This window comes from Pristiophorus japonicus, chromosome 24 (genome assembly GCF_044704955.1).
Source record: "Pristiophorus japonicus isolate sPriJap1 chromosome 24, sPriJap1.hap1, whole genome shotgun sequence".
NCBI lineage: Eukaryota > Metazoa > Chordata > Chondrichthyes > Pristiophoridae > Pristiophorus > Pristiophorus japonicus.
Genome location: NC_092000.1, coordinates 15,694,394 through 15,719,178, shown reverse-complemented (window position 1 = coordinate 15,719,178; position 24,785 = coordinate 15,694,394). Strand labels below are relative to the sequence as shown.

The window sequence follows — 24,785 nt, the reverse complement described above, 5'->3', positions numbered from 1 at the left end:
GGAGGTGCGGCGAATGTTTGTGGCGGAGGCGGTGAGAGATCGTGGCGGAGGTGCGGTGAATGAGGGTACGGAGCCCAGAAGAGCCGAGGGCCCAGGGGCCGCACGGGCCAGCCCACACTGCGATATGTGTGCGCACTAGGTCTGTGCAGCAGAGCAGGTCTCCAGTCGTCCTGGTTAACCCTTGCCACTGGATAAAGGCCTAGCTCTTTCAAGCCCGTGTGGTGGCTGGTGTGCAACGGTCACCACACGTTAAAAAAATCCACGCACAGGCATCTTCCACCCTTCAATTGGAGTTCAGGACTGGAACATCGGGTCCTTCATTGAAACATCTGTGAACTCATATGGAAGCAAGTCATCCTCGTTCGAGGGATCGCCTGTGATGATGAGTATATTCCTTGACTTAGAAAGTGGCAGGTGAGCTGCAATCAATGTGGCTCAGTGGGCAGCACTCTCAGCTCTGAGGCAACAGGTTGTTGTTGTCACATTGCGATTCCACAGGCCCTGACAGTCCTCCAGTACCTCATGTGACGTGAGCATAACAATCCAGGCTGACACTCCAGTGCAGTGCTTTTGGATAAGACATTAAACTGAGGCCCTGTCTGTCCCTCTCAAGTGGACATGAAAAATCCCAGGGTACTATTTTGAAGAAGAGCAGGAGAGTTATCCACGGTGTCCTGGGCCAATATTTATCCTTCAAAAAACAGATTATCTGGTCATTATCGCATTGCTGTGTGTGGGAGCTTGCTGTGTGCAAATTGGCTGCCGCGTTTCCCACATTACAACAGTGACTACATTCCAAAAGTACTTCATTGGCTGTAAAGCGCTTTGAGATTCCAATGGTCGTGAAAAGCGCTATAGAAATGCAAGTCTTCCTTCCTCCTTCCTTCCTTACTTTCTTACTTCCTTCCTTCCATCCTTCCCTCCCTCCCTCCTTCCTTCCTTCCTCCCTCCCTCCCTCCTTCCTTCCTTCCTCCCTACCTCCCTCCTTCCTTCCTTCCTTCCTTCCTCCCTCCTTCCTTCCTCCCTCCCTCCCTCCTTCCTTCCTTCCTTCCTTCCTTCCTTCCTTCCTTCCTTCCTCCCTCCCTCCCTCCTTCCTTCCTTCCCTCCCTCCCTTCCTTCCTCCCTCCCTCCTTCCTTCCTTCCTTCCTCCCTCCCTCCTTCCTTCCTTCCTTCCTTCCTCCCTCCCTCCCTCCCTCCCTCCCTCCTTCCTTCCTCCCTCCCTCCCTCCTTCCTTCCTCCCTCCTTCCTTCCTTCCCTACTTACTTATTTCCTTCCTTCCTTCCTTCATTCCTTCCTTCCTTCCTTCCTTTCTCCCTCCCTCCCTCCCTCCTTCCTTCCTTCCTTCCTCCCTCCCTCCCTCCTTCCTTCCTCCCTCCCTCCTTCCTTCCTTCCTTCCTTCCTTCCTACCTCCCTCCCTCCCTCCCTCCCTCCCTCCCTCCCTCCTTCCTTCCTCTCTCCCTCCCTCTTCCTCCCTTCCTTCCTTCCTTCCTTCCTTCCTTCCTTCCTTCCTCCTCCCTCCCTCCCTCCCTCCCTCCTTCCTTCCTATTAACCTTTGTAGCTACACCATTCTGCCACATTGCCAGGACCAGGTAAATGAGAGTGATTCAGATTATAATCTCTGTCCTTGTGGGTGAGAATGTGGTCACCTCTCATAGAAACATAGAAACATAGAAAATAGGTGCAGGAGTCGGCCATTCCGCCCTTCGAGCCTGCACCGCCATTCAGTGAGTTCATGGCTAAACATGCAACTTCAGTACCCCATTCCTGCTTTCTCGCCATACCCCTTGACCCCCCCTAGTAGAAAGGACTACATCTAACTCCTTTTTGAATATATTTAGTGAATTGGCCTCAACAACTTTCTGTGGTAGAGAATTCCACAGGTTCACCACTCTCTGGGTGAAGAAGTTTCTCCTCATCTCGGTCCTAAATGGCTTACCCCTTATCCTTAGACTGTGACCCCTGTTTCTGGACTTCCCCAACATTGGGAACATTCTTCCTGCATCTAACCTCTCAATTCACATGCTGAAATAATCGGTTTATCTTGCAGCTCAGGACCTCTTCTTAACAACTCAGTTACTAAGAATTCTAATTATCGTGCTTCTATGTTCTTCTGTTTAGTTCACTCCCGTCCACTGATATGGTGCTGAGCCTTGACCTAACTCGCACCCAGTCCCGCTCACCCATCACCCCCCTGTGCTCGCTGATCTAGATTGGCTCCTGGTTAAGCAACGCCTCGATTTCAAAATTCTCATCCTTGTTTTCAAATCACTCCATGGCCTCGCCCCTCCCTATCTCTGTAATCTCCTTCAGCCGCCCCCCCCCCCCTCCGCGCCCCGAGATGTCTGCGCTCCTCTAATTCTGCCCTCTTGAGCATCCCTGATTATAACTACTCAACCATCGGTGGCCGTCCTTCTGTTGCCTGGGCCCCAAGCTCTGGAACTCCCTCCCTAAACCTCTGCGCCTCTCTACCTCTCTTTTCTCCTTCAAGACGCTCCTTAAAACATACCTCTTTGACCAAGCTTTTGGTCACCTGCCCTAATTTCTCCTTATGTGGCTCGGTGCCATTTTTTTTGTCTCATAACACTCCTGTGAAGCGCCTTGGGACATTTCACTACGTTAAAGGTGCTATATAAATGCAAGTTGTTGTCACATTGCGATTCCACAGGCACTGACAGTTCTCCAGTACCTCACCCATCACCATTTTTCAGGCGTGGACACAGGCTATTCGAGCGTTAGCTAAACTAATCTCGCCTGACGTCCACGCACTTAGACTTTCTAGTAAAGGTCGTCATATAACGACCAGGAGCAGGAACCCTGGGCGATTTCCCCCCAACCTATCCCAACAACAATTTGCATCTATATAGCACCTTTAACATAATAAAAGATCCCAAGGCACTTCACAGGTACGCAATCAGATACAAAATTGACACCGAGCCAAAGAAGGGGACATTAGGACAGAGGGCTGAAAGCTTGATCAAAGAGGTAGGTTTTATGCTGAGTCTTAAAGGAGGAGAGAGAGGTAGAGAGAGACGGAGATGTTTGGGAGGGAGTTCCAGAGCTTAGGGCCCAGGCAGCTGAAGCCATGGCTGGCAATTAACAAAAGAAAGAAAGACTTGCATTTATATAGCGCCTTTGACAACCACCAGACGTCTCAAAGCGGTTTGCAGCCAATGAAGTACTTTTGGAATGTAGTCACTGTTGGAAACGCAGCAGCCAACTTGTGCACAGCAAGCTCCCACTAACAGCAATGTGATAATGACCCAGACAATCTGTTTTTGTTATGTTAATTGAGGGATAAATATTGGCCAGGACACCGGGGATAACTTCCCCTGCTCTTCTTCGAAATAGTGCCATGGGATCTTTTACGTCCACTTGAGAGGGCAGACGGGGCCTCGGTTTAATGTCTCATCTGAACGATGGCACCTCCGACAGTGCAGCACTCCCTCAGCACTGCACTGGAGTGTCAGCCTAGATTTTTGTGCTCAAGTCCCTGGAGTGGGACTTGAGCCCACAACCTTCTGGCTCAGAGCCGGAAGTGCTGCCCACTGAGCCACGACTGCCGTAATGATGAGACGAAGGAAGTGGGCCAGAATTGGAGGCGCACAGAGTTCTCGGAGGGTTGTCGGGCTGGAGAAGGTGACAGTGATAGGGCTATTTTCGTGCCCCTGTGACAATCCCAGCTGAGGTGAGTTAACTCACCACAGACCGGAGGATCAAATCTTTGACCTTGGGGCACTGGGGTACAGGAGCAAGGATGTCTTACTACAGTTATACAGGGCCTTGGTGAGACCACACCTGGAGCATTGTGTGCAGTTTTGGTCTCCTTACCTAAGAAAGGATATATTTGCCATAGAGGGAGTGTAGCAAAGGTTCACCAGACTGATTCCTGGGATGGAAGGACTGTCGTATGAGGAGAGATTGGGTCGACGAGGCCTGTATTCACTTGAGTTTAGAAGAATGAGAGGGAATCTCATTGAAACATATAAAACTCTGACTGGGTTGGATAGACTGGATGCGGGGAGGATGTTTCCCCTGCCTGGGAAGTCTAGAACAAAGGGTCACAGTCTCAGGGTACGGGGTAGGAAATTTAGGACCGAGATGAGGAGAAATGTTTTCACTCAGAGGGTGGTGAACCTGTGGAATTCTCTACCACAGAAGGCTGTGGAGGCGAAGTCATTTAAGAGGGAGATAGATAGATTTCTAGACACAAAAGGCATCAAGAGGTACGGGGAAAAAATGGGAATATAGTGTTGAGTTAGAGGATCAGCCATGATCATATTGAATGGCGGTGCAGGCTCGAAGGGCCGAATGGACTACTCCTGCTCCTATTTTCTATGTTTCTATGTGTCCTGGCTCTGCATTTGTCAAGAGGACTAACGAGGGGTGCCTCTATGTTAAATGTGAATGCTGCAGATATCACAAGGGGATCTGGCTGGGAGGAGATGCCGAGCCCAGCAGCTGAAATGACATAGGAACCCCGGGGTTAATGAGCATAACTCTTCTGATGTTCGTCCAACCCTTATGTACTGCCAGACTTAATAACTCCTCACAGCAGTATCATAGCAAAAAAAACTGCTGTTTAATGAAAAATATCTTTGTATCTTGACTTTTCGAAGGAAACAGCATTTGTCACAACACAATGATGATGATGACCATTTACATGTTAATACTTAATTATTGTGGTGATTGGAATCAGTCATGGGGATACTGGGAATCCAGTATTTTTCACTTCTTGCATGACTTTTCAGCATTGAGCATTGGCACAGAATAAAGCTGCCCATATATTATCCCGTCAAGCACTCCCAGATCAGTTACAGCACAGTTCAATAAAAAGAAAGAACTTGCATTTCTATAGCACCTATCACGTCCTCAGGATGTCCCAAAGCGCTTTACAGCCAATGAAGTACTTTTTGGAGTGTGGTCATTGTTGTAATGTGGGAAACGCAGCAGCTGATTACTGCACAGCAAGCTCCCACAAACAGCAATGTGATAATGACCAGATAATCTGTACTTTAGTGATGTTGGTTGAGGGATAAATACAGATGCAGAGAAAGAATACAGAGTAAAGCTCCCTCTGCACAGTCCCATCAAACAGTCCCAGGGTAGTTATTGCACGTGTTAGATACAGAGTAAAGCTCCCTCTACACTGTCCCATCAAACACTCCCAGGGCAGGTACAGCATGGGTTAGATACAGAGTAAAGTTCCCTCTACACTGTCCATTCAAACACTCCCAGGGCAGGTACAGCACAGGGTTAGATACAGAGTAAAGCTCCCTCTACACTGTCCCATCAAACAGTCCCAGGGCAGGTACAACACGGGTTAGATACAGAGTAAAGCTCCCTCTACACTGTCCCCATCAAACACCCCCAGGGCAAGTACGGCACGGGGTTAGATACAAAGTAAAGCTCCCTCTACACTGTCCCCATCAAACAGTCCCAGGGCAGGCACAGCACGGGGTTTGATACAGAGTTGCGTCCCGCAGGCCACAATACGCCAAGCAATGAAACATTCCCAGCAGAATTCATTTTGTTCCAATGAAGGGCTTTCTTTCATTCTTTCTCACCCAATTTCCCCCACCCTTCCTGACCTAAAAGCGTTGCCGCCTTCCCGAGGAATGGTCCCATGGACAACATGGCGCCTCGCGTGAGTGTGGCCGTCATTTGAGAGTGAGTGGTGGCAGGCTATTCGACTCTGGGGGCATCGCGACTGAGGTCCAATTCTGTCCTCACCCAGCATTTGCACGCCCACTGCCCAGTCGGAGTCAGACTGGATGGCGATAAGGGTAGTGAATCATGGTGCACCCCCACCCCTCTAGATTTAGTTCACGTCGACTTGGGCTCAAACCAGGGACAATTCTGGCCAGTGTGGTCCCGCTACTCACTGCACAAACACATCAGGGGAGCCTTAGCAGGAGGGAAGTGCCTGAAATATTAATTTGGCTTTTCCCCTTTCGGATGCAGACTTACTTGCCGAGTACTTACAGTATTTTCCGTCTTGCTCAGTGGGTAACACTCTAGCCTTCTGAGACAGAGCATCATGGTTTCAAGTCCCACTCCAGGGACTTGAGCACATAAATCTAGGCTGACACTCCCAGTGCAGTGCTGAGGGAGCGCCGCACTGTCGGAGGTGCCGTCTTTCGGATGAGACGTTAAACCGAGGCCCCGCCTGTTCCCTCAAGTGGCCGTAAAAGATCCCACGGCACTATTTCGAAGAAGAGCAGGGGGAGTTATCCCCGGTGTCCTGGGCCAATGTTTATCCCTCAATCAACATAACAAAAAAACAGATTATCTGGTCATTATCACATTGCTGTTAGTGGGAGCTTGCTGTGCGCAAATTGGTTGCCGTATTTCCCACATTACTACAGTGACTACACTCCAAAAGCACTTTGGGGCTTCCGGCGGGCGTGAAAGGCGCTATAGAAATGCAAGTCTTTTTTTTCTTTCTAACTAGAGTGGGAAGAGGCTGGAGTGGAGCATAAACACCGGCATGGAGCGGCTGGGCCGAATGGCCTGTTTCTGTGCCGTACATTCGATGTCATCCTACCAAAATGTCTGGTTGTGTGTGGCTCAGCGACTTTGAACAGCCTGCTTTGACCCGCCAACAAGCCTGCGAACGGATTGTAAAAGGTCATGTCAACCTTATGGAGGAGTTATTAGCACTGGACGAGTGCTGCGAACAGATTGAGCTTCTGACACACCACAGGCTGTTTATAAGAGCCTGCCTCAGTGGGGAATCAAACGAGTATGAATCAGTTTCTTTTCGGATTTGGCTGCAGGCTTGTGATTTAACACTGCACCAGCATGTCAAGACTTCCCGTGTACTAAACAAGCCGGCAGTGAAACCCCCTCCCGAGCCTTCCACTGGATCCTTACGGTCTTAACTCTGAACACAAATCGTAAGTACATTTGGCATAAAAGACTTTCATTTCTATAGCGCCTTTCACAACCACCGGACGTCCCAAAGCGCTATAGAAATGAGGTACTTTTTGGAGTGCGGTCACTGTTGTAATGTGGGAAATGTGGCAACCAACTTGCGCACAGCAAGCTCCCACACAAACAGCAATGTGATAATGACCCAGCTAATGGTGGTGTTGAGGGATAAATATTGGCCAGGGCACTGGGGAGAACTCCCCTGTTCTTCTTTGAAATAGTGCCGTGGGATCATTTACGTCTACCTGAGAGGGCAGACGGGGCCTCGGTTTAACGTCTCATCCAAAAGACGGCACCCCCGAAATTGCAGCACTCCCTCGGCACTGCCCTGGGAGCGTCAGCCTAGATTTTTGTGCTCAAGTCTCTGGGCTGGGACTGGAACCCACAACCTTCTGACTCAGAGGTGTGTGTTCTGCTCACTGCGCCACAATTTGCTTCAAATCACCCTAGCAACAGATCCTTCTATTCCTTTCTCCTTTGTGAGTTTATCTAACTTCACCTTAAATGCAACTGTGCTATTCGCCTCAACTACTCCCTGTGGTAGCGAGTTCCACATTCATCCCATCTCCAATTAATTACTTGAAGCAAAACAATTTGTGGGGCTATGGAGAAAGAGCAGGAGATGGGACTAATTGGATAGCTCTACCAAGGAGCTAACACAGGCATGATGGGCTGAATGGCCTTCTTCTGTGAGATATTATACTATGATACTATGAAAAAGAAGTTTCCCCTGAATTCCCTGTTGCATTTATTAGTGATTATCTTCTATTTATGGCCCCAAGTTCTGATCTCCCCCACAAGTGGGAACATCTGTATGTCTACCCTATCGAACACCTTCATAATTTTAATGGCCTCTATCAGGTCACCCCGCATCCTTCTCTTCTCTAGAGAAAAGAGCCCCAGCCTTTCCAGATAGGTATAGCCTCTCAGTTCTGGTATCATCTTTCTAAATCACTGTCTGAGTACAAACTAACTGACCCTGGCAGCAGTAAATAGGGGCTATAATTGCGTAAGGAAGAGAGAGATCAGCCAGGCTCCTTGTTCCAGATTGCCCAGCGATCGCCAGGGGGTGAAGGGAGATTTAAAGTCATTGGTAGAAGGATTGGAGGGTATTTGAAGAGAAGTTTCTTTACCCAGAGGATGGTGGGGGTCTGGAACTCACGGCCTGAAAGGGTGGTGGAGGCAGAAACCCTCACCACATTTAAAAAGTACTTGGATGTGCACTCGAAGTGCCGTAACCCACAAGGCTACGGACCAAGAGCTGGGGAGTGGGATTAGGCTGGATAGCTGTTTGTCGGCCGGCGTGGACACGATGGGCCGAATGGCCTCCTTCCGTGCTGTAAATTTCTAGATTCTATGGTTGGTTCCTGAGCCAATATGGCAGGGGGATGGGAACCAATGCAGGGAGACAGAGGGAAACAAAAAGGAGACAAAAGCAAAAGACAGAAAGGAGATGAGGAAAAGTGGAAGGCAGAGAAACCCAAGAAAAAGAACAAAAAGGGCCACTGTACAGTAAAATTCTAAAAGGACAAAGGGTGTTAAAAAAACAAGCCTGAAGGCTTTGTGTCTTAATGCAAGGAGTATCCGTAATAAGGTGGATGAATTAACTGTGCAAATAGATGTTAACAAATATGATGTGATTGGGATTACGGAGACGTGGCACCAGGATGATCAGGGCTGGGAACTCAACATCCAGGGGTATTCAACATTCAGGAAGGATAGAATAAAAGGAAAAGGAGGTGGGGTAGCATTGTTGGTTAAAGAGGAGATTAATGCAATAGTTAGGAAAGACATTAGCTTGGATGATGTGGAATCTATATGGGTAGAGCTGCAGAACACCAAAGGGCAAAAAACGTTAGTGGGAGTTGTGTACAGACCTCCAAACAGTATAGGGATGTTGGGGAGGGCATCAAACAGGAAATTAGGGGCGCATGCAATAAAGGTGCAGCAGTTATAATGGGTGACTTTAATATGCACATAGATTGGGCTAGCCAAACTGGAAGCAATACGGTGGAGGAGGATTTCCTAGAGTGCATAAGGGATGGTTTTCTAAACCAATATGTCGAGGAACCAACTAGGGGGGAGGCCATCTTAGACTGGGTGTTGTGTAATGAGAGAGGATTAATTAGCAATCTCGTTGTGCGAGGACCCTTGGGGAAGAGTGACCATAATATAGTGGAATTCTGCATTAGGATGGAGAATGAAACAGTTAATTCAGAGACCATGGTCCAGAACTTAAAGAAGGGTAACTTTGAAGGTATGAGGCGTGAATTGGCTAGGATAGATTGGCGAATGATACGTAAGGGGTTGACTGTGGATGGGCAATGGCAGACATTTAGAGACCGCATGGATGAACTACAACAATTGTACATTCCTGTCTGGTGCAAAAATAAAAAAGGGAAGGTGGCTCAACCGTGGCTATCAAGGGAAATCAGGAATAGTATTAAAGCCAAGGAAGTGGCATACAAATTGGCCAGAAATAGCAGCGAACCCGGGGACTGGGAGAAATTTAGAACTCAGTAGAGGAGGACAAAGGGTTTGATTAGGGCAGGGAAAATGGAGTACGAGAAGAAGCTTGCAGGGAACATTAAGACGCATTGCAAAAGTTTCTATAGATATGTAAAGAGAAAAACGTTAGTAAAGACAAATGTAGGTCCCCTGCAGTCAGAATCAGGGGAAGTCATAACGGGGAACAAAGAAATGGCAGACCAATTGAACAAGTACTTTGGTTCGGTATTCACTAAGGAGGACATAAACAACCTTCCGGATATAAAAGGGGTCAGAGGGTCTAGTAAGGAGGAGGAACTGAGGGAAATCTTTATTAGTCGGGAAATTGTGTTGGGGAAATTGATGGGATTGAAGGCTGATAAATCCCCAGGGCCTGATGGACTGCATCCCAGAGTACTTAAGGAGGTGGCCTTGGAAATAGCGGATGCATTGACAGTCATTTTCCAACATTCCATTGACTCTGGATCAGTTCCTATCGAGTGGAGGGTAGCCAATGTAACCCTACTTTTTAAAAAAGGAGGGAGAGAGAAAACAGGGAATTATAGACCGGTCAGCCTGACCTCAGTAGTGGGTAAAATAATGGAATCAATTATTAAGGATGTCATAGCAGCGCATTTAGAAAGAGGTGACATGATAGGTCCAAGTCAGCATGGATTTGTGAAAGGGAAATCATGCTTGACAAATCTTCTGGAATTTTTTGAGGATGTTTCCAGTAGAGTGGACAAGGGAGAACCAGTTGATGTGGTGTATTTGGACTTTCAGAAGGCTTTCGACAAGGTCCCATACAAGAGATTAATGTGCAAAGTTAAAGCACATGGGATTGGGGGTAGTGTGCTGACGTGGATTGAGAACTGGTTGTCAGACAGGAAGCAAAGAGTAGGAGTAAATGGGTACTTTTCAGAATGGCAGGCAGTGACTAGTGGGGTACCGCAAGGTTCTGTGCTGGGGCCCCAGCTGTTTACACTGTACATTAATGATTTAGACGAGGGGATTAAATGTAGTATCTCCAAATTTGCGGATAACACTAAGTTGGGTGGCAGTGTGAGCTGCGAGGAGGATGCTATGAGGCTGCAGAGTGACTTGGATAGGTTAGGTGAGTGGGCAAATGCATGGCAGATGAAGTATAATGTGGATAAATGTGAGGTTATCCACTTTGGTGGTAAAAACAGAGAGACAGACTATTATCTGAATGCTGACAGATTAGGAAAAGGGGAGGTGCAACGAGACCTGGGTGTCATGGTACATCAGTCATTGAAGGTTGGCATGCAGGTACAGCAGGCGGTTAAGAAAGCAAATGGCATGTTGGCCTTCATAGCGAGGGGATTTGAGTACAGGGGCAGGGAGGTGTTGCTACAGTTGTACAGGGCCTTGGTGAGGCCACACCTGGAGTATTGTGTACAGTTTTGGTCTCCTAACTTGAGGAAGGACATTCTTGCTATTGAGGGAGTGCAGCGAAGGTTCACCAGACTGATTCCCGGGATGGTAGGACTGACCTATCAAGAAAGACTGGATCAACTGGGCTTGTATTCACTGGAGTTCAGAAGAATGAGAGGGGACCTCATAGAAACGTTTAAAATTCTGACGGGTTTAGACAGGTTAGATGGAGGAAGAATGTTCCCAATGTTGGGGAAGTCCAGAACCAGGGGTCACAGTCTAAGGATAAGGGGTAAGCCATTTAGGTCCGAGATGAGGAGAAACTTCTTTACCCAGAGAGTGGTGAACCTGTGGAATTCTCTACCACAGAAAGTTGTTGAGGCCAAATCACTAAATAAATTCAAAAGGGAGTTAGATGAAGTCCTTACTACTTTGGGGAAGAAAGCAGGAAGGGGGTACTGAAGTTGCATGTTCAGCCATGAACTCATTGAATGGCGGTGCAGGCTAGAAGGGCCGAATGGCTTACTCCTGCACCTATTTTCTATGTTTCTATGTTTCTATAAGTCTGGGCTTTCCTCTGGTTGAAAAAAAATCCCAGCTCTCAGCTGGTTTTCAGACAACAAATTTAAAAAAAACTTTATTGCCCCAGCCGAAATGGTCAATAGCACCCAGGGGAAAGACATTTTTTTATTTTTATTTTTGTGGGTATTGCTGGCAAGGCTGGCATTTATTGGCCATTCCTTGAGAAAGTGGTGGTGAGCCGCCTTGTTGAACCGCTGCAGTCCGTGTGGTGAAGGTGCTCCCACAGTGCTGTTAGGGAGGGAGTTCAGGATTTTGACCCAGCGACGATGAAGGAACGGCGATATATTTCCAAGTCAGGTTGGTGTGTGACTTGGAGAGGAACGTGGAGGTGGTGGTGTTCCCATGGGCCTGCTGCCCTTGTCCTTTTGGGTGGTAGAACTGCCGAAGAAAGTAAAAGGTTTTCGGAAACAAACTAAAGGGTTAACAAAGATAAAATGGCTGCGATTAAGTCACAAATGTAATAACAATAACAGTTAGAGAACAAAAAAAGGAAGAAAGACTTACATTTATATAGCGACTTTCACGACCACCAGACATCTCAAAGTGCTTTTCAGCCAATGAAGTACTTTTGGAGTGTAGTCACTGTTGTAATGTGGGAAACGCGGCAGCCAATTTGCGCACAGCAAGCTCCCACAAACAGCAACAGGAATGAAAAGAAAATGAGACAAGTAGGGATGATAGGAGGCGAGCTGAAATACATTTTATTTTCAGGCCAAATTGTACGTGCCTTGATGCTTCGGGGTTAATTGTGTTTTGCTTTCAGTGTCACAGAGTTTAAGCTCAAACTAACAAATCTAGTTGGACTGGAGAGACTGAAGTGTTCCCTGACGTGTTGACAGTCGAGGATTGAAGGCAGGTGAAGAGCTGGCACAGTGGAGCTCTTTGCAACGTCTGAAGGCTGACCGAAAGAGATCCAGTAACTCAGCACCTACTGGGGATTGAACGAGTGACACTCTGCTCTGGGTAGCTCTGTGCCCGATCCCCTCCCCCTCCTCATCACCGTGACATTGCCAAACATGCTCCTGGCCTAGGAGGTGAGACAATCTGCTTGGAGCCCAATTCTCACTGCTATCATAAGAACATAAGAAATAGGGGCAGGAGTCGGCCATTAAGATCACGGCTGATCTGACCATGGGCTCAGCTCCACTTCCCCGCCCGCTCCCCATAACCCTTCACTCCCTTATCATTCAAAAATCTGTCTATCTCCACCTTGAGTATATTCAATGACCCAGCCTCCACAGCTCTCTGGGGCAGAGAATTCCAAAGATTCACAACTCTCTGAGAGAGGAAATTCCTCCTCATCTCTGCTTTAAATGGGCCGCCCCTTATTCTGAAACTATGCCCCCTAGTTCTAGATTCCCCCCACGAGGGGAAACATCCTCTCTGCATCCACCCCGTCGAGCCCCCTCAGCATTTTATATGTTTCAGTAAGATTGAAAAGAAAGAAGGAACTTGCATTTATATAGCGCCTTTCACAACCTCAGCACGTCCTAAAGCGCTTTAAGGGAACGACGTGCTTTTGAAGCGCAGTCGCTGTTGTGATGTTGGAAACACCGCAGCCAATGTGAAAATGGCCTGGTAATCCTTTTTTTTAATGCATTCACGGGATGCGGGCATCATTGGCAAAGGTCAGCATTTATTACCCGTCCCTAATTGCCCTTAACTGAGTGGCTCGCGAGAGCATCTCAGGGGGCAGTTTAAGAGTCAACCACATTGCTGTGGGTCTGGAGTCACATACAGGCCAGATTGAGGTAAGGGCAGCAGATTTCCTTCCCTAAAGGGCAGTACTGAACCAGATGGGTTTTTACAACATGGTCACCATTGCTGACACAAGCTTTTTATTTCAGAATTTGTTGCTGTGGAGGGATTTGAACTCATGTCCCCAGATCACTTATCCAGGCCTCCAGTAACATAACCACTCTGCTACCGTTTCCTTCTGTTTTAGCGATGTTGAAGTAAGTAATGGGCAGGACACCGGGGATAACTCCCCTGCTTTTTTTTTTTGAAATAGTGCCACAGGATTTTTTGCATCCACCTGAGAGAGCAGACAGGGCCTCGGTTTAACGTCCGAAAGACGGCACCTCTGACAGTGCAGCACTCCCTCAGCACTGCACTGGGAGTGTCAACCTGGATATTTGTGTTCAAGTCTGATGGAATGGGACTTGAACCCACAGCCTGCTGACGCAGAACCACGAGTGCTGCCCACTGAGCCACGGCTGACACCTCAAGTGTGGCGGAGAGAGAGAGAGAGACAGACGCAGTAAATGGCCAATCCAGAGCCACTCACACCTCTGCATCCCAGTAACACACCACCAGATCCTGTCACAGCCCCGTTTCAAATGGAATCCAGACACCTCAGCTCCATCTGACTTAATTGTAACACAAACTCAGGCCAATTAAATAGCAATAAATTAGGCGCATGTGTTTATTGTGGGTATCCTTTTAATATACCAGTAGCTACTGGCATGAGGTGAATCTTTAGGTAGTGACTGTTAAGTACTAGGTAAGCAAGTGACTGTGAATATATTAAGATCATTTAGTGTGTGTTTTCTGATTGTTTTATCTATGTATAATTTATGTCTGGCATCTGTAGCATGTAGTGATGACAGATTCAGAGTGGGCAGAAAACAATAACTGCATTGTTATTTTTTTAACTTGAGCCAGTGCAAACATGTCTTTTTCAAACCACCGCACCCAAAAGACTCGATCCCTGTGCTGAGGTACACCTCCCCGGACGCCAGGCACCCTTTCTCTTATCACCCCCAGGTGGCTAGTGCTCAGACCCGCACAAGTCCAGGCGGCGAGTGCCGACCAGCTATTCGACTGTCAGGGCATCGCGGCCCAGCCTGATCCTTTCCTCACTGAGTCACCGGCTAGCGATCAGCAGCTGGAGTCCCGGTTAACGTCCCAGTCCGCCCCCCCCACCCCAACCCACCACCACCCCCCCCAGCCCAAGGGCACTGATTTCAATTTCAGTGACCCCCCCTCCCCCCCCCCCAACAAACCTGAGATTGGCAAAGTCAGCGCAGACTGGGGATTAGAAGCGAGCCCTTTGAACTCTTTGGGCTAGTTGACATAATTAACCTCATACGGCATCATCATCATCATAGGCAGACCCTCGGAATCGAGGAAGACTTGCTTCCACTCTTAAAATGAGTCCTTAGGTGGCTGAACAGTCCAATACGAGAACCACAGGGCCTGTCACGGGTGGGACAGATAGTCGTTGAGGGAAGGGGAGGGTGGGACAGGTTTGCCGCACGCTCCTTCCGCTGCCTGCATTTGATTTCTGCGTGCTCTCGGCGACGAGACTCGAGGTGCTCAGCGCCCTCCCGGATGCATTTCCTCCACTTAGGGTGGTCTTTGGCCAGGGATTCCAGGTGTCGGTGGGGATGTTGCACTTTATCAGGGAGGCTTTGAGGATGTCCTTGTAACGTTTCCTCTGCCCACCTTTGGTTCATTTGCCGTGAAGGAGTTCCGAGTAGAGCGCTTGCTTTGGGAGACTCGTGTCTGGCATGCGGACACCCTCCTCTGATTGAAATCAGTCCGCATTCCCACTCCGGTCAGTAGTGAGTGACCCTGGTGTGACGTGTACATGCGTGGGCACTGACATTCACTGTACAGACCAAAGGGTTGGCAGTGCCCGTGAAATGGAGCCCATCGAGAGTCAGGGGAGAACCCAGGGAGCGAGAATGGAATAAAAAGACATTTTTATAATATATTAAACTGAAGCTAACATCTCAGATATAAAAGGAGCAGATTTAGATTTTCCGCGATGCTGTAAAACAGATGCTAGCGAGTCGCTAACCAATGCTACATCTCCTCCCCTGCCCCCCCCCCCCCCCCCCCACCACCCCCCAATTTTAATTTCCACAGACTTCAAATCGGGGAGAGGTGAAATGGGCTGCTGACTCCTTATCATCTGTCTTACACCATCGGACAAAGTCAAAATCGACCCCAAACGCACGGCGTTTTTCGGATGAGGCATTAAACCGTCTGCCCTCTCAGGTGGACGTAAAAGATCTCACGGGCTCTATTTCGAACAAGAGCAGGGGCGTTATCCCCCAGTGTCCTGAGACAATATTTATCCCTCAATCAACGTCATCAACAGATGAGCCACGATCTCATTGAATGACGGAGCAGGCTCGAGGACTCAAATGGCTGACTCCTGCTCCTATTTCTTAACAGATTATCTGGTCGTTGTCGCACTGCTCTTTGTGGGAGCTTACTGTGCGCAAATTGGCTGCCGCGCTTCCTGCATTGCGGCAGTGACTGCACATCCAAAAAAAAAACCTCATTGGCTGCGAAGCACTTTGGCACATCTGGCAGTCGTGAAAGGCGCTACAGAAATGCAAGAATTTATTTTACTCCAGACACTGCTTTAAAAGTACGGGGAAAAAATCCTGCTCTGGGAATTAACTTTTGGAAATTCCTGTGAGATCGGCGGGTGGGGGTTTTTTTTTGGTTTTGTTGAAAGAATCCTTGCAGCGTTTGTTCTTCGAACATCTGGTTGCATTAGCTCAACCTGTCAGTGCTGACTGAAGTCCTTATGCATTCAAACGGGATACGCTCAAACCACAGTAACACCAGGCATGGATGCTGCTGGCATACCTGATCCAAACTTGGAATTCCAATGGTACAGCTCACTTCCCACCCACCCCCACTGCTGTGTACAGCATTCCGAAGTTAACACATCACTTCCTCCCCAGTCCCAGTTTGTCGATATTCCGCAGCGAGCAAGTCTCTCGGCTAATGCTCACTCCCCAGTCCAAGGGTGAGATGTTTCCTGTGAGTCATCTTCTCATTTTGCTTTTCTTTCTAATTAACACCACCCTCCCCCCGCCCCTCCCCACTTCCTCGCTCCGCTCTCCCCTGTCCCCCCACTCCCTCCCCCTCCCTTGCTCCGTTCCCCCCCACTAGCTCGCTCCTACTCTCTCCCCACTCCCTCGTTCCGCGCCCCCCCCACTCCTTCGCTCTCCCCTCCCCCCACTCCCTCGTTCCGCTCTCAACCCCCCACTCCCTCGCTCCTCTCCCCCCCCACTCCCTTGCTCCCCCCCGCTCCGAACCCCCCCCCACTCCCTTGCTCCTCCCCTCCACTCCCTCGCTCCGCTCTCCCCCCCACTCCCTCCCACTCCCTCGCTCCTCCCCCCCACTCCCTCGCTCCGCTCTCCCCTCCATTCCTTCGCTCCGCGCTTCCCCTCACTCCCTCGCTCCTCTCCCCCACTCCCTCGTTCCGCTCCCTCCAACTCCCTCGCTCCTCTCCCCCTCTACTCCCTTGCTCTACTCCCCCCTCACCCCCACTCCCTCGCTCCGCGCTCCTCCCACTCCCTCGTTCCGCTCCCTCCCACTCCCTTGCTCCTCTCCCCCTCCACTCCCTCGTTCTGCTACCCCCTCCTCCCATTCCCTCACTCCTCTCCCCCCCCACTCCCTCGCTCCGCTCTCCCCCCCACTCCCTCGCTCTGCTCCCCCCTCCGCCTCCCACTCCCTCGCTCCGCTCTCCCAACCCCACTCCCTCACTCTGTTCTCCCCCTTCCCCCCCCCACTCCCTCGCTCTGCTCCCCCCCCCTCCCTCCCATTCCCTCGCTCCGTGCTACCCCCCCACTTCCTCGCTCCGCTCTCACCCCCACTCTCTCGCTCCGCTCTCACCCCCCCCCCCCCCACTCTCTCGCTCCGCTTCACTCTCCTCACCCCCAGTGTCTCCCCCCACCTCCCCGCCCCTCCCACAGAGGCTCTGAATCACTCTGGGGATCAGGTTTCACGTCCACGGGCTGACCGTCTTAGCCTCGCCCATCCACCCGCCCTTCACGTACCAGCCTTGTACAGCGAGGCTTTGACCGGCGGTAGGCACAACAGGCCCTGCCCCCGTGCCTGGCGCCCGCCCGTGCAACATTCCAGCACGGGTAGGGGGTGGGGGGAGAGGCCTGGGAGGGCGAGGACGGAGAGTCGCGGCCGACGGAGACTAACAGTGCACCAGTGGATACCACGTGCTCTTGTTGCTCTGTGTGGGATATTGCTCTGTGCGGGCAATCTTTGCACTCAGACCCTCGCTCGGTGAAGCAATGGGCCCAGCTCTGGGAGTTCCGGCTGAAATCCCCATCCCCAATAATAGGTTCCGATAATAGTGAGGGTCCGATAATACTGAGAGTCCATTATTAGTGCTCGCTGACCTACATTGCCACCCGATTCAAAGGGAGTTAGATGTGGCCCTTATGGCTAAAGGGATCAAGGGGTATGGAGAGAAAGCAGGAATGGGGTACTGAAGTTGCATGATCAGCCATGATCATATTGAATGGTGGTGCAGGCTCGAAGGGCCGAATAGCCTGCTCCTGCACCTATTTTCTATGTTTCTACCAACTCCTCGATTTTGAAATTCTCATCCTCGTGTTTTAAATCCTCTCCACGGCCTCACCCCTCCAAAGCCCCGCAACCCTCCAGGATCTCTGTGCTCCTCCGATTCTGGCCTCTTGTGCATCACTACCTTACTTCCTTCCAACCATTGGTGGTCGTGTCTTCAGCCGCCTGGGGCCCTGAGCTCTGGAACTCCCTCCCTATACCTCCCTCGCCACCCCTCTCTCCTCCTGTAAGACCTTCCTGAAAGCCCACCTCTTTGACCAAGCTTTTGGCCAGTTATGCTAATGTCTCCTTCATTGGCTCGGTATCAAATTTTGTTTGATCACGCTCTTGTGAAGCGAGTCGGAACTTTGTCCTATGTTAAAGGCGCTATATCAATGCAAATTGTTGTGTCTTCACAAGTGTCAGCTGTGGCTCAGTGGGCAGCACTCTCGCATCTGAGTCAGAAGGTTGTGGGTTCAAGTCCTGCTCTAGAGACTTGAGTGCATAAATCTAGGCTGACTCTCCAGTGCATTACTGAGGGAGTGCTGCACTGTCGGAGGTGCTGCCTTTCGGATGAGAAGTTAAACCGAGGTCCCATCTGCTCCCGCAGGTGGATGTAAAAGATCCCACGGCACTATTTAGAAGAAGAACAGGGGAGTTATTTCTGGGTCAATATTTATCCCTCAATCAACATAACCAAAAACAGATGATCTGGTCATTATCACATTGCTGTTTGTGGGAGCTTGCTGTGCGCAAATTGGCTGCTGCATTTCCCACATTACAACAGTGACTACACTCCAAAAAGGACTTCATTGGGCTGTAGAGTGTTTTGGGATGTCCTGTGGTTGTGAAAGGTGCTATATAAATATAAGTTCTTCTATCGCTTGCGAAAGAATTCAAGGAGACGGAAACCTGTTTCCTTCAAAGCAAGTGATTATGGTTTCCCTACACCCTAGAACGACTAACCTTCCCACTTAAATTAGAGGCAGCAACCTTGAGCTGCCCCGATTTACAGTGGATAAATGCCTGACGTGATACTGAACCACACAGACTAGCAAAGTCCTTGCACTCAATAATCCGGTCTACGGCGAGTTAGCTGAACTCTGCCAAGCCAGCCCTAGCGGTGCTGAGGCTGGAGGACAAACATCAGCCAGTGTCCCTGATCTTGGCTATCAGCCGTGGCTCAGTGGGCAGCATTCTCGCCTCTGGGTCAGACAGTCGTGGCTTCGAGTCCCATTCCAGGGACCTGAGCACATAAATCCAGGCTGACACTCTCAGGGGAGTGCTGCACTGTTGGAGGTGCCGTCTTTCGGATGAGACGTTAAACCGAGGCCCCCGCCTGCTCTCTCAGGTGGACGTAAAAGATCCCATGGCACTATTTTGAAGAAGAGCACGGGGAGTTATCCCCGGTATCCTGAGGCCGATATTTATCCCTCAATCAACGTACCAAAAACAGATTATCTGGTCATTATCACATTGCTGTTTGTGGGAGCTTGCTGTGCGCAAATTGGCTGCTGCATTTCCCACATTACAACAGTGACTACGCTCCAAAAGTACTTCATTGGCTGTAAAGCGCTTTGAGGCATCCTGAGGTCATGAAAGGTGCTATATAAATGCAAGTCTTTCTTTTCAATACAGTGACTCCTGCTGATTGTGTATTTCCCCACCCTAGACCTCTCCTTTAAGACCGACCTCTTTGACCAAGCTTCTTCTTAACTGGCTCGGCGTCAAATTTTGTTTGATAATCACTCCTGCGAAGGGCCTTGGGACGTTTTACTACATTAAAGGCGCTATATAAATGCAAGTTTTGTTGTCTGGACATGATTGGGCTTGAATGTGATCTCCCTCCTTCATGGTCAAATAACTTGCCAACACACACTGTCTAGACTCAGGCATGAAGTCACTTGGATGAGGCACTGGAAGTGTAAGAGGTGAGGGGGTGCAATGGGATGGGCGGGGTGATGTGCAGGGGAGAGGGTCCCAATGAAAGGCAGCTTCCTGTAGGAATGCTAACCCCAGCATGAGTCAGCGATTGCAGGAGAAGAAATACAGAAAGGAAGGCAGGAATTTATATAGCACCTTTTACGATCACTGGCTGTCCCAAAGCCCTTTACAGCCAATGAAGTACTTTTTGGCGGTGTAGTCACTGTTGTAATGTAGGATTACCGCACAGTAAGCTCCCACAAACAGCAATGTGATAATGACCCGGATAATCTGTTTTAGTGATGTTGATTAAATATCGGCCCCGGGACACCAAGGGGATAACTCCCCCTGCTCTTCTTCAAAATAGTGCCGCGGGATCTTTTTACCTCCAGCTGAGAGAGCAGACAGGGGGCCTCGGTTCAACGTCTCGTCCGAAAGAGGTGAGATGGTACAGGAGCCTGGCTTTACTGCCAAACCCACACCACCGCCCCGGGCCGGGGAGTAAACAGAACATGTGGAAATTTGCACCTTGCACCTGAGTCGCAGCAGCAAACAGGGCAGTCTGTACGGAGGAACGGCGAGAATGTGAGCCCCACCCCTAATTCCCAAGGAAACCAGAGTATTGTGAAACACCAGCACCTTGCCTGGCCTGTATGCACGGAACCAAGATTAGCACAAAGTGCTTTGCGTGTAGAATGAACTCGAATCATAGAACGGCTGCAGCACAGAAGAAGGCGGCCAGTGACATTGCGAAAGATATGGATTGCTGTGCATCCCTTGCTCCCTCTAATTGGACTGTACAATGTCTCGCTGAGACCAACAGATCTTAGCCTCAGACCTCTGTAAGCCTCAAAGCCCCCCACCTCCCAAAAACACCAGAAATGACAGAACAACAAAACATAATTATAGGGGTTCTCAAATTCTTTGTGCGGGCAGCCACTACCTCTTTCAATTCTTCAGCGCTATTATCTGTTGAATTCCTGGATTCTGTGGCAAATGCTGCAAGTGTCCGGGAGTCAAGGCGAGCCAAACAGGAATCGCTACCATACAAGGGCAGAGCGGTAACTCGAGCCTCGGAGGGCGGGTTGTTGCTTGCCTGGCTGTGGTTCTCTCCTGCTGACTGGAAGAAGGAGGGAGTGCAGCTCCACATCTTTGCCTGAGCTGCGTGGTGTTCTCCCCTCCCATCGCCCCCCAACACCCCCCCCCCCCAGACATGTCCCCACCTGCGCGCACTGACGCGTGTGGCACAGGTATTCCGCTGAGCAAGCAGCTCTCTGTGCCTTTAGCCCTTCGTCGACAGGGAACACGACAGCAGGCCATTGGGACACTTCGAGCCCCTTCCCAGCAGCCGGTTCGATCGCGCACACAAGCAAAAATGCCCCCCGCTCCCGGATGCCGGCAATCCGAAATTTAAAAAAAAAAACCAGGACAATGCTGGACATGCTCAGCGGGTCGGGCAGCGCCTGTGGAGAGGGAAACAAGAGTTAACGCTTCGGGTCGCCGACCCTGCGTCAGAACTGGCGGATGCTCGACATGAACGGATTCTTAAGGAGCACAGAAAGGAGGGAAGAACAAAAGGGAAGATCTGTGATAGGGGGGAAGATAGGAGAGATTAGAGAGACAAAAGGAATGGCAGAAGTTAGAAAAAGATTCGATCATGGCTGCTAGGAACATAGGAACAGGAGGAGGCCATTCAGCCTCTCGAGCCTGTTTCGCCATTCAATCAGATCAACATCCCCACTGACACCTGGGAGTCCCTGGACAAAGACTGCCCTAAGTGGAGGAAGTGCATCTGGGAGGGCGCTGAGCACCTCGAGTCTCATCGCCGAGAGCGTGTAGAAATCAAGCGCAGGCAACGGAAGGAGCGTGCGGCAAACCAGTCCCACACCCCCCCCCCCTTTCCCTCAACCACTGTGACAGAGTCTCTGGTTCTCGTATTGGACTGTTCAGCCACCTAAGGACTCATTTTTAGAGTGGAAGCAAGTCTTCCTCGATTCCGAGGGATTGCCTATGATGATGATGGCTGATCTGTGATCTAACTCCATATACCTGCCTTTCGCCATAGTCCTTAATACCTTTGGTTAACAAAAAGCTATCAATCTCCGATTTAAAATTAACAATTGATCTAGCATCAATTGCCGTTTGTGGAAGAGAGTTCCAAACTTCTACCACTCTTTGTGTGTAGAAGTGTTTCCTAATTTCACTCCTGAAAGGTTTGGCTCTAACTTCTAGATTATCCACCCTAGTCCTAGACTCCCCAACCGGCAGAAATAGTTCCTCTCGATCTACACTCTCTGTTCCCCCTTAATATCCTGAAAACTTCCAACAGATTGGCAAAAGAACCAAAGGCGATGTAAGAAAAGAGTTTTTAACGCAGCTAGTGGTTGGGATCTGGAACGCACTGCCGGAGAGGGTGGTGGAGGCAGACTCAATCTCATCGTTCAAAAGGGAGTTGGATAAGTATCTGAAGGAAAAACAATGGCAGGCCTACGGGGAAAGGGCGGGGGGAGTGGGACTAGCTGAGAGTCGGCACGGGCTCGACGGGCCGAATGGCCTCCTTCCGTGCTGTAACCTGCTAAATCCTTAGATGCTCTAACAATGACTCCATGAGGCGGTGTGTTGTACTTGAACTGTAGTGACCTTAGTCCTTTATTAGTTAACTCCAGAGTGAGGATCACTAGGCCAGGCACACCTGTACAGGTAACCTATGAGTCTCCCACTGCTGTGCCCTCTGGTGGCACACCTTGAGATAGTACCAATGGTAGCCATGTAGAATACATGACATAACCATTATTTGATTCTATGTGTCAGATCATCCCTTAACCTTCTAAATTCTAGGGAATGCAGTGTGAGGGAACTGCCTGCAAGCAACAACAACTGATTTGCTGGGTAAATGCAATGCTTTGGTGTTTTACTGAACCCCAGGAAGGTCCCTGGTCTGTGAGATGAGTTGGCTGCCTCACCACTGGAATGCTTTGAATGACATGATGTTGCTGTAGCTGCACGGCAGTTACAATCTAAACATTCCACAGAAAGTTAAGTCAAGTCAAGGGTTGTATTCCCTCGAATTTAGAAGTTTAAGGGATGACCTGATCGAAGTTTTCAGGTCGTGGTGAAGACGGCAAATGGCATGTTGGCCTTCATAGCGAGAAGATTTGAGTATAGGAGCAGGGAAGTCTTACTGCAGTTGTACAGGGCCTTGGTGAGGCCACACCTTGAATATTGTGCACACTTTTGGTCTCCTAATCTGAGGAAGGACATTCTTGCTATTGAGGGAGTGCAGCAAAGGTTCACCAGACTGATTCCTGGGATGGCAGGACTGACATATGAAGAAAGACTGGATCGACTAGCCTTATATTCACTGGAGTTTAGAAGAATGAGAGGGGATCTCATAGAAACGTATAAAATTCTAACGGGATTGGACAGGTTAGATGCAGGAAGAATGTTCCCGATGTTGGGGAAGTCCAGAACCAGGAGTCACAGTCTAAGGATAAGGGGTAAGCCATTTAGGACCGAGATGAGGAGAAACTTCTTCACTCAGAGAATTGTGAACCTGTGGAATTCTCTACCACAGAAAGTTGTTGAGGCCAGTTCGTTAGATATATTCAAAAGGGAGTTAGATGTGGCCTTTACGGCTAAAGGGATCAAAGGGTATGGAGAGAAAGCAGAATGGGGTACTGAAGTTGCATGATCAGCCATGATCATATTGAATGGTGGTGCAGGCCCTGTACCTATTTTCTATGTTTCTATATTTCTGTGATATAAAGGGGAACAGATAGGGTAGATAGAGAGAAACTATTTCCGCTGGTTGGGCAGTCTAGGACTAGGGGGCATAGTCTAAAGATTAGACCCAGACCTTTCAAGATTAAGGTTAGGAAACACTTCTACACACAAAGGGTGGTAGAAGTTTGGAAATCTCTTCCATAAACAGCAATTGATGCTAGGCCAATTGTTCATTTTAAATCTGAGATTGTTAATTTTATGTTAACCCAAGTTTTTAAGGGCTATGGGCCAAAGGTGGGTATATGGAGTTAGGTCGCAGAACAGCCATGATCTCATGGAATGGCGGAACAGGCTCGAGGGGCTGAATGGCCTCCTCCTGTTCTTATATTGCTATGTTAACTATGTTTCTTTCCGAACAACTTGCATTTGTATAGCGCCGTTCACGACCTCAGGACGTCCCAAAGCGCTTCACAGCAACGCAAACAGACAAAAATTGACACCAAAACAAATAGAAAGAAATAACTTGCATTTATATAGCGCCTTTCACGACCACCGGACGTCCCAAAGCGCTTTACAGCCAATAAAGTAGCTTTTTAAAGTGCAGTCACTGTACCGCGGGAGCGCTGTACTGTCGGACAAGACATTACACCGTGGTCTGACTGCCAAAACGGATGTAAAAGATCCCCAGGGCGCTATTGAAAATGAGCTCTCTTGGTCCATGTTTATGCCTCACCCACCCATCTAGCTATCTAAAAGATTAACTCGCCATCGGCGCTGGCTGTGTGCAAATTAGCTGACACATTTGCATCCAAAACAAGTGACTTCAGAAATTATTTATAGTCAAATTGCTTTGTGGTGTCGTGAGAAGATAGAAAGAAAGACTTGCATTTCTATAGCGCCTTTCACAACCACCGGACGTCCCAAAGTGCTTTACAACCAATGAAGTACTTTTGGCGTGCAGTCACTGTTGTAATGTGGGAAACACGGCAGCTAATTGGCAGCAAAACAGCAATGTGATAATCACCAGATAATCTGTTTTTTTTAAAATGTTGATTGAGGGATAAATATTGGCCTCAGGACACCGGGGATAACTCTCCTGCTCTTCTTCTAAATACTGTCGTGGGATCTTTTAGGTTCACTTGAGAGAGCAGACAGGGCCCTCGGTTTAACGTCTCATCCGAAAGACGGCACCTCCGACAGTGCGGCACTCCCTCAGCACTGCACTGGGAGTGTCAGCCTAGATTTATGTGCTGAAGTCGCTGGAGTGGGACTTGAACCCACAATGAATATGAAAGGTGCCACATAGATATAAGTTCCTTGTTCTCTTTCGGTTAGCACGAATGTGAGCACGCGAAGGTACAGTGACATTAGTCCTCTCATTTTCCGCTCTTGTGCACACATCCTAATTTAGAGAG

At 49.3% G+C, this 24,785-nt stretch overlaps 1 long non-coding RNA gene across 1 annotated transcript in view; it reads left to right on the top strand.

Moving 5' to 3' along the window:
- The first annotated feature begins 16,112 nt into the window (after positions 1-16,112).
- The window catches only part of LOC139237821 (uncharacterized), a 42,526-nt gene continuing 33,853 nt past the window's right edge, over positions 16,113-24,785 (top strand). Inside the window, exon 1 of the long non-coding RNA XR_011588525.1 lies at positions 16,113-16,179. This is a non-coding gene — a long non-coding RNA (uncharacterized lncRNA). The remainder of the gene's footprint in view (positions 16,180-24,785) is intronic.